The sequence below is a fragment of the Mustelus asterias genome, chromosome 12 (assembly GCF_964213995.1).
Source record: "Mustelus asterias chromosome 12, sMusAst1.hap1.1, whole genome shotgun sequence".
In the NCBI taxonomy this organism is placed as follows: Eukaryota; Metazoa; Chordata; class Chondrichthyes; order Carcharhiniformes; family Triakidae; genus Mustelus; species Mustelus asterias.
Window position 1 is genome coordinate 36,297,069 of NC_135812.1, and position 9,393 is coordinate 36,306,461.

A 9,393-nucleotide genomic window follows, 5' to 3' on the forward strand; every position below is an offset into this window, starting at 1 on the left:
GAACAGTGACTGACTGCCAATCAGAAAAAGACTCATTTATGCCAAGTCTTTGCTTCTTATCTACTAACCAGCTTTCTATCCATCTCAAGACATTACCAGCAATCCCATGTTCTTTAACTTTACATAGTAGTCTGTTATGTGAGACCTTGTTGGAAGCCTTCTGAAAGTGTAAATAAACCACATCCACTTGTTCTCCTCAGTCAACATTACTAGTTACATCCTCAAAGAATTCTAATAGATTCGTCAAGCAGTGTGTTATCCTGGGTCTCTGGATTACTCGTCCAATGACAATACTGCTGTGCCACTGCCTCTCATGTTTAACGTCTTTCAAGACCTCAAACATTCTGAAATGCTTTACAGCCAATGTAGTACTTCTGATGTTAGTCACAATTGTAACATAAGTTTACTATCATATAGCAAGGCTCTACAAGTAGCAATGAAATAAATTGCTAGACATTTTTATTAATCTTTCAGGGGATGTGGGCATTGCTGGCTAGGGTAGCATTTGTTGCCCATCCCAAATTGCTCTGAGAAAGATGATGGTGAGCTGCCTTCTTGAATTGCTGCTGTCCATGTGGTGTAGGTACACTCACCCTGTTGTAAGGAAGGAAGTTCCAGAATTTTGACCCAGTGACAATGAAGCAAAAGCAATAGAGTTTGAGTCAGGTGGTGATATTCCCATACATCTGCTGCCCTAGGTGTTAAATATCACAGCTTTGGAAAATGTTGTCGAAGCAACCTTGGTGAGTTGCTGCAGTGCACCTTGTTTATGGAACACACTGCTGTCACTGTGTGTCAGTGGTGAAGGGAGTGAATGTTTAAGGCAGTGGATGAGGTGCCAATCAAATGGGCTGCTTTGTCCTGGATGGTGTCATTGAGTGTTATTGGAGCTGCACCCATCCAGGCAAGTGGAGAGTATTCCATCAAACTCCTGACTTCTGCCTTGTCGATGGTTGACAGGCTTTGGGGAGTCAGGAGATGATTACTTGCCATAGAATTCCCTGCCTCTGCCCTGCTCTTGTAGCCACAATATTTATATGGTTGGTACAGTTAAGTTTTTGGCCAATGGTAACCTCCAGGATGTTGATAGTGGGGGGCTTCAGCAATGGTAATACCATTAAATGTCAAGGGGATGTTGTTAGATTCTCTCTTGTTATAGATGATAATTGTCTGGGGGCACTTGTGCATGTGAATATTACTTTTTAAATATTAATTTGTATAACATTTTAATATTAATTTTAATGATTTTGGTTGAGGGTCATATTAGCCAAGAAATAGTGCCAAGGGATGTTATATTGCCCGAGAGAGCAGCGAGGCCTTGGTTTTGTGCCTCTGTAAGTCAACACATCCTATGGTGCTTCACTCCCTGAGTTCTGCACTCAAGTGTCAGCCTAGGTTTTATATGCAAATCCCTACTGGGTTTTGAAACCACAGTCATCTGATTCAGAGACAATTGTGTAATAGCTGAACCATTGCCACTTCTAAGTGTCAGAAATATGAGAAAGATACAGAAGTAGCAAAATACACTATTTTAAATTTTAATATATCCATTTCAGAGTGTATTTCTCAGTTTGATAAGCTTTGAATAAAATAATCTGTTTTATCTCGGAGTAGAAAAGAGAAAATGCTGGAAATAATCAGTAGGTTGTTAGTATCTCGAAAGTGCAGACGATATTTCAAGTGTAACCTTTTGTCAGAACTGGAAAATTATTCTGTGCAAAGTAAGATCATAGAATCCTACAGTGCAGAAGGAAGCTATTTGGCCCATCAAGTCTGCACCAACCACAATCCCAACCAGGTCCCATCCCCATAACCCCATGCGTTTACCCTAGCTAGTCCCCCTGACACCAAGAGGCAATTTAGCATGGCCAATCCACCTAACCCGCACATCTTTGGACTGTGGGAGGAAACCCACATAGAAACAGGGAGAATGTGCAAACTCCACACAGACAGTGATCCAAGCCAGGAATTGAACCCAGATCCCTGATGCCATGAGGCAGCTGTGCTAACCACTGTGCCACCCAAGATGTTGAATTGAGGCAAAGATGTGGATTTCACTGAATTAATTTGGGACATTTGTAAACAAATTTCTTTGGCGACAGTGAAATTAGTTCTTGGAAAATTAACTATTTTCTTTACTGATTATAAATATTTGTTCCTTTCACATTCTGCAATTACATAAATAATCCTCTACAATTAACATAGGGAAGCATCCCCTCAGCTTCACAGCCTATTTTTTAGGGCGATGGTTTTCAAAAGCACTGGTCAAAAAAATACATAAAATGTAGCAGTCTAATTTAGTTTGTTTTTTTCAGCAAACATCCCTGTAGCTGTAGAGTCACTGAAAGTTTCTGCAAAAATCAACATGTTTAAAGTTAGGAGTTGTATTCTGAACCTTACCTCAAACATAAATTTTGTTTTGACCCATGCAAAATTTCTGCTTTTTCAATTATTAATTTTTAAGTTGTTCCTGAACTCTGTCTAAAATAATAAATTAAAAGAAAAACATAATTTAGAATGTTTTGCAAAATATATAAAGATTAAATAATGTGTATTTTCTGAAAAAAATCTTTGAATTTATTATCATGCAATGTTATTGTGCTAAGCTGCATAGTAAGTTAAATTCCATAAGTAACCCTAAAGAACCTCATAACCTTGATTTCACCAACTTAAATTCTCTTGATGTAACAAAGTGGGTGTTGTCTAATGGGCAGAGAATAGTTATTAATATTGGGCAAACAGCAATTCTATCTATACAGTTTAGTTTGAGGATCCTTAAACACGAAAACAGGTTCTGCAGGTACCAGACACATGACTTAAAAAAAAACTCTCTTGTAAATATCATCTTTCTTTTATTTGACATTCAGTATTGGATAAGCAGAAATGTCTTCTCATTAAATGTTGGGAAACTAGGCCACTGTCTTTGGCTCCCACTCCAAACTCCATTCCCTAACAACCAATCCTATCCTTCACCCTGGCACCCTGAATTTAGCTGGTATGTTCGCAACCTCAGTGTCATATTTGATCCTGAGATAAGCTGCCGATTCACACCATCAGTAAGATAGTTTAATTTCACCCCTAATATCTCCCAACTTCACCCTTCTCAACTCATCTGCTGATGTCATTGTTGCCTCTAAATATGGCTATTCCAATGCACTCCCGGCTGGTCACCCCATTCTACCTTTGGTGAACTTTTCTTTGCTTCAGATATGCTTTATTTTCTACACAAATATAAACTGAACTGTATAATTAACACTCAGTATGTTGCACCCAAACCCTGTAGAAGAGTTGAGCCACTCCCAGAATCAGTTCCAATTTCCAGCTTTCTGGCTTGTTTTAAATTCCCCGGATTGTTGGGTCTTTGAGGAGCCCCTTCCTTCAATTTCTTCGTGCGGTTGTGCCTTTTTTCGTTTTCTTGGCAACTACATCTCAACCTCCATTTTTTCACGGACACTATGCGCCTTGTTCAGGAGCGATTTTGCTCTTGTGTCGTCATTTCTGTTAAAAGAGGTGTTCTGGGTATAGGTCACTCATACTGTCACCAGAGTTGCACTCTCACTTCCTTCATCACTCGTCTGGCTCCCAGAACTCCTTCCGATTGTGACAAGGGTCCTTACTGTTAGATTCCCGATTCTGTTTCCTCTTCTGTGACAGACACGCTGGGATGAAGGGGACTCTGGCAGCAGCACATTCATTAAAGTTTTTCAGTGCTCTTTGGCAGCATTTCCTATTCACACGGCAAAGAACATGCTGACAAATCTTGTTAATATGGCAGATTGTCAATTTACAGAACAGTTGCTATGGATTTTTTTGTGCTGGGGATGACATGTGGCTCATACTGAGTGTAATCGAATGGTTCATTCACTGCCAGATGCTAGTACCTTTTGCCCTTGGTGTAGGCTTGCAGATCTGCCAGTCGGCATGACAACTCATGCCGGTTAGAGAACATTTCACCCGGTTGATGTGGCCGGGCTGCAGCACCGGGTGTTGCTGGAAGAAGACGGCCAGTTGCGGGGACGAGTGGGAGGGCACAGCCCACGGTGCCTCCATGGAGCCAGTCTGGAAACTATATAGGTTAACTCGCACTAATCATTGTGTGCTCATTGACCTCCATTGGCTATTGGTCAAGCAATTACTTGATTTAAAAATGCTCATCCTTGTTTTCAAATCCTTCCATGGCATCACCACTCCCTATCTCTCTAATCTCCTCAGTCCAACAACCCTCTGGGATATGTGTACTCTAATTCTGGCCTCTTTCAGTATTCCTGATTTTAATCGCTCCACTACTGATGACCATGCCCTCAGCTGCCTCGAATCTAAACTGCAGAATACATTTCACAGCTTTCTGCCTCTCTACCCCTCTTTCCTCCTTTGAGATGCTCATTAGAACAACCTCTTTGACCAAGTTTTTGGTCATGTGATATAATAGAAACATAGAACCCCTACAGTACAGAAAGAGGCCATTCGGCCCATCGAGTCTGCACCGACCACAATCCCACCCAGGCCCTACCCCCATATCCCTACATATTTACTCACTAATCCCTCTAACCTACGCATTTCAGGACACTAAGGGCAATTTTTAGCACGGCCAATCAACCTAACCCGCACATTTCTGGACTGTGGGAGGAAACCGGAGCACCCGGAGGAAACCCACGCAAACACGAGGAGAGTGTGCAAACTCCACACAGACAGTGACCCAAGCCGGGAATCGAACCCAGGTCCCTGGAACTGTGAAGCAGCAGTGCTAACCACTGTGCTACCGTGCCGCCCCCATACATCTTATATTGTTGAAAAAATTGAAATCTTTAGTTTTGTACTTGTTAGGACAGATTTGCAAAAATACCCATTCTAAAGGAACAACAATTTATACTGCATGAGAAGAGAGTGCTGATTAGTTGGCAAGTAGTCTCTGAATGGTAGAGGTGTACTACTGTCTTCATATTGTTCCTAAAGTGTGGTGTCCTGCACTAAGCACAACACTCCTGTTGAAGCTGAATCAGCATTTAATAGTTTTATCATAAATTTCTTACTTTTGTACTCTATGTAGTTATGATTTTTAAACATATATGCTGATACTTTCAATGTGTTTTAAATGTTCATTTTAGCCAAGCAGTGTTACTGAAAGACATGGTGGTAAATATCGTTAGTTTAAATCCAGAGATCTGGGAACCGTCTAGTCAGCAGTAGTGATATTGGGAATTCCTATGAGGGAATGTATTTTGCAACATCAATGAATAGATACATTCACTGCCCAGACACAAGGATGGATATGCCCCTGGACGCAGGAACACATGCCTATTCAACTTTGACCTTATGGTAGCGTCTGCTGTTACCAGGCAACAGGGACATAGTTAGAGCCAAGAAGAGTGACCACGTCCAGACTTGAAGGACAAATAAAATATCACCATGCTATTAAGTATCATATGGTTGGCTGAAGTAGTTGACAGAGATTTGTACTGATGTATGACTACTAAATAAATTTGATTTTAAGCTAATGAGAGACGAAATTACTGATTAGGAAAAACTATAATTGATTTGCATTTGACTATGTACGATGGATCTTTTGGAGTGTTCTATATCTCTATTCCTAGAGCTGTTTAATCCTTTGGAAGTCTCCGATCGGCTGTATGTTTGTTTTGTTTGTTCTATGTAAATATGTAAAATAATGATGTGGAGTTGCCAGCGTTGGACTGGGGTAGGCACAGTAAGTAGTCTCACAACATCAGGTTAAAGTCCAACAGGTTTATTTGGTAGCATGAGCTTTCAGAGCACTGCCCCTTCATCAGGTGAGTGACTCTTATATTGTGTGACTCACCTGATGAAGGGGCTCCGAAAGCTCGAGCTACCAAATAAACCTGTTGGACTTTAACCTGGTGTTGTGAGACTACTTACTATGTAAAATAAATTTGTCATGTCTTTGTACAGAGATATTTGCCTTGCGAGTTTTGAATTGTTTAAGTTGAGACACAATTGACCACCTTTAAATTTCCCCACATCTTTGGGAATCCCAATTCTGTTTCTCCAATCAGTCTAAAAAATACTTTGCTTTTGCTCCATGTACAGCCAATTTTGTGTCCTTTTATTGATGGGCTTAACCTTGCTGATAAACCTGTTATGTGGCACTTTATCCAATGTCTTTTGGAAGCCCATTTACAACATATCGATCACATTGCATCCCTCAAGTTTCTGTTCTTTCATCAAAAAATTCAAGATAGTTAGACATGACTTTTCCTTAACAAACTTCTGCTGGCTTTCTTTAATTAATCTATATTTGTCAAAATTATTGTTAACTTTGTCCCAAATTATTGGGTTGAATTTTACTTTCCTCTGTCAGTAGCTTGGAGGTGGGGGATGGCTGAAAAATTTATTGGATGGTCTTCCCACTGGGCAATCCCCTCCCCTGACCTCTCTTCATACCTACAGTGGAATGGATGAAGTCTGGGCCAGCCAACTGCTTTTGCCCCAAATAATGACCATTTAAGGACCGTTTCCCACCCAGCTTCAAACTTCTGGCTGGCGGAAGGAGTTCAGGGACAGGGGAAGTCTGAAATGTTGCCCTATGTAGGCCTTGGGCCGGAAGGGGGCACACCTCCAAGAACAGCCTCCTTTTAACAAGTACGGACAGCTTAATTGAATCAGTCTTCCCATATTATGTGGAAATGAAGTTCTTTCAATTACTTCGGAAGCTGCATAAGTTGGATACCAGAGAATTATAGTCGCAAGTTCTGTACTTATTCCAAAATATTGAATGTAGTAAGAAGGTTCACAAGCTTGTCAACGTCAATATTTCAAGGACAATTTTTGTCAGAGATTACACAGGAACTGGAGACAGTCTGATGCCACCAGCCCCCCTAAAATCGAACAGGAAGATAAGCAAAAGACAGTGTCTCTTGCAACACTACAAAGAAAATTCATGGCACTATAGAACTATTTTCATCAGATTCTGGGAAATCATAGAATCCCTACGGTGCAGAAAGAGGCCATTCGGCCTATTGAGTCTGCACCAACGCACCAAAAGAGCATCCCACTCAGGCCCTCCCCTCCGCTCTATCTCAATAACCCTGCGCATTTACTGTGGCTAATCCATGTAACCTGCACATCTTTGGACAGTAAGCGGCAATTTAGCATGTTCAATCTACCTAACCTGCACATCTTTGGAGTACCTGGAGGAATCCTACGTAGTCACAGGAAGAACGTGCAAACTGCACAAAGACAATTATTCAAGGCTGGAATCGAACCCAGGTCCCTGGTGCGAGACAGCAATGCTAACCACTGTGTCATCCCAGGGCAAGCCCAGTCTTAAGGAATAATGCAAGATTTCCCTCCAAAGATTACCATGTATGGGGAAAGTACTTATACAAGTGATGGCACTTCAGGAATGTGTGCTCTGAACATCCTCCTTCAACTCAAAGATGCAAAAACAACTTGCATTTATACAGTGCCTTTTGTAAAGAATGTCCTAAGCAGCATCATTTCAGATACTGAAAAGTTAGAATAAATAACTGAAAACTTGGTTGAATCAGTGGATTATGTGAAGGTTTATAAAAGTTGGAGGGAAGTAAAATTAGAGCTTTAGCATGAGAATACCAGACAATAGGATCAAGATGGTGAAGGCTCTGATATCAGTGGTGGAGTGGAAGAAGCAGATACTGATAGGAGACTAGAATCAAAGAACTAAAAACCAAGGACTGAGGGATGAAGCTTGAGTAGATTGCAGACATAAAGGAAGGGATTTTAATGAGGCCAGGATGACTAATTTGATGTCCTTTGGGCACAGGGACCCGATAGAAATCCATGTGAACAGGAATGATGGATGAACAGAGGTCGATTGGGAGGGCAAACATTTGAATGTTGGGGTTTCTGAAGGGTGGAGCTTAGGAAGCCAGTGAGGAAGGCATTGGAAAGAGCAAGGTTTGGGCTGAAATTTGTCTGGGTCACTTAAAACATGTTCAGAGGCAGGTATGGGAAGTCGGAGGGTAGTAAAATGCAAACAGAACATGTTTGGCCAGAAGTCCAAATTCTTTACTTTGCTTCCAGATTTTACCAATTGTGGCATTGCACTTTGTACAATACAGCGGGACAGCAATTGAGGCATTTAAAAGGAAAATAAACTGGAATTTTGATGCATTTCTGATTTTACTGGGGGCACATGGGGACCATGGGCTTCGCCTGGTTAAAGGAAGTGGCAAGAAAGTAGGTGAGCAATGGTGGCTCTCTCAACCAAACATCAAGAGAGCCAGCATGCTGTAATAGGGTGAGTTGTGCACAGAGGGCATTGGTAGATGGTGGCAGAGGGGCATGGTGACATGGGGCAATGACACTTACTGTAAAGGAACAATTCAGCTGAAGCAGGGGGACATCCAGATAAGGGCCTATAACTGGGAGAGATACCACCTGCCCAGATACTCAAACATGCAGGCTTCACATCTCCATTGAGGGTGAGGAGTAACTCAGAGAGAGAAAGAGATCTAGTTACTGATGGCACATAAACTTCAGGACAAGCAAGAGGACCAGCCTGGGGTTGGGAATGGCGGGCACACCAGCCATGTGCATGGGAGGACATGGATCTGTGTTGTAGGGAAAAATCCCTTGTACCAGTGCATTCAAAGAAGTCGAGTCGCAAGGCAACGTTCAAAGTGTTTTTCTTTATTGTACAATTACTGGGAACCCAGGGAGAACCAACGTAACCAGCTCCGAAACAGTGGCTTGGCCACGTTGATCTCAATCCTTTCACATCAGCTCTGGATCTTTATAGGGATCCAAATTCGAGCGGGAACATTTGATTATGCATTTTTACAATATGTATAAAGTGGTCTGTCGGGTCAGGAAGTTCTCTGGGAGGCTTGTCAATTTGCATTTGTATGGTGTGTGTTTGTGTTAATGGGACTACCTGTTCTTGCCCCGGTGTTTTAATGTGTTTCCCATTATCCCCTCTATGTGTCCCCTTATCTGAATTGACCTCATTGTTTTGTGGTCTGTGTTCCCTGCTTGCGAGATTAGGTGTTAATGTCATTTTGTCCTGCTGTGTGTAGGGAGATTTAATCTAATCTTTTATTCCTTTTACCCTAGTTTGTTAAGTTTCTTTGCCTGCCTTGGCCATTTTATTCCTGTAATATTTTATTGATAGTCTGGTTATGCCATATAGCCCACTCTCGGTCTTGACTCGCAGATATCCCGATCTTCCTTGGCCAAAAGCCGGTTTAAAATGCAGCTTCGCGCTGTTGCTGGGCAGAATAAGGATCTTTTGTTGGCTTTGAAATTTAAAGGTCTCTCAGCTGTGCAGAGGGGGTTTGAACGAATATCCATCCGGGTGTTCCCCTCTGCATTGTAGGCACGTTATGAATGGTGCCAATATGGCTTTTGGAAAATTGCCTACTTCAGTCCCTCTCTCGT

The 9,393-nt window shown here is 41.7% G+C and overlaps 1 pseudogene; it reads right to left on the reverse strand.

Moving 5' to 3' along the window:
• Positions 1-3,305: 3,305 nt before the first annotated feature.
• On the reverse strand, positions 3,306-4,050 carry LOC144501846 (surfeit locus protein 2-like; annotated as a pseudogene).
• Positions 4,051-9,393: the final 5,343 nt, after the last annotated feature.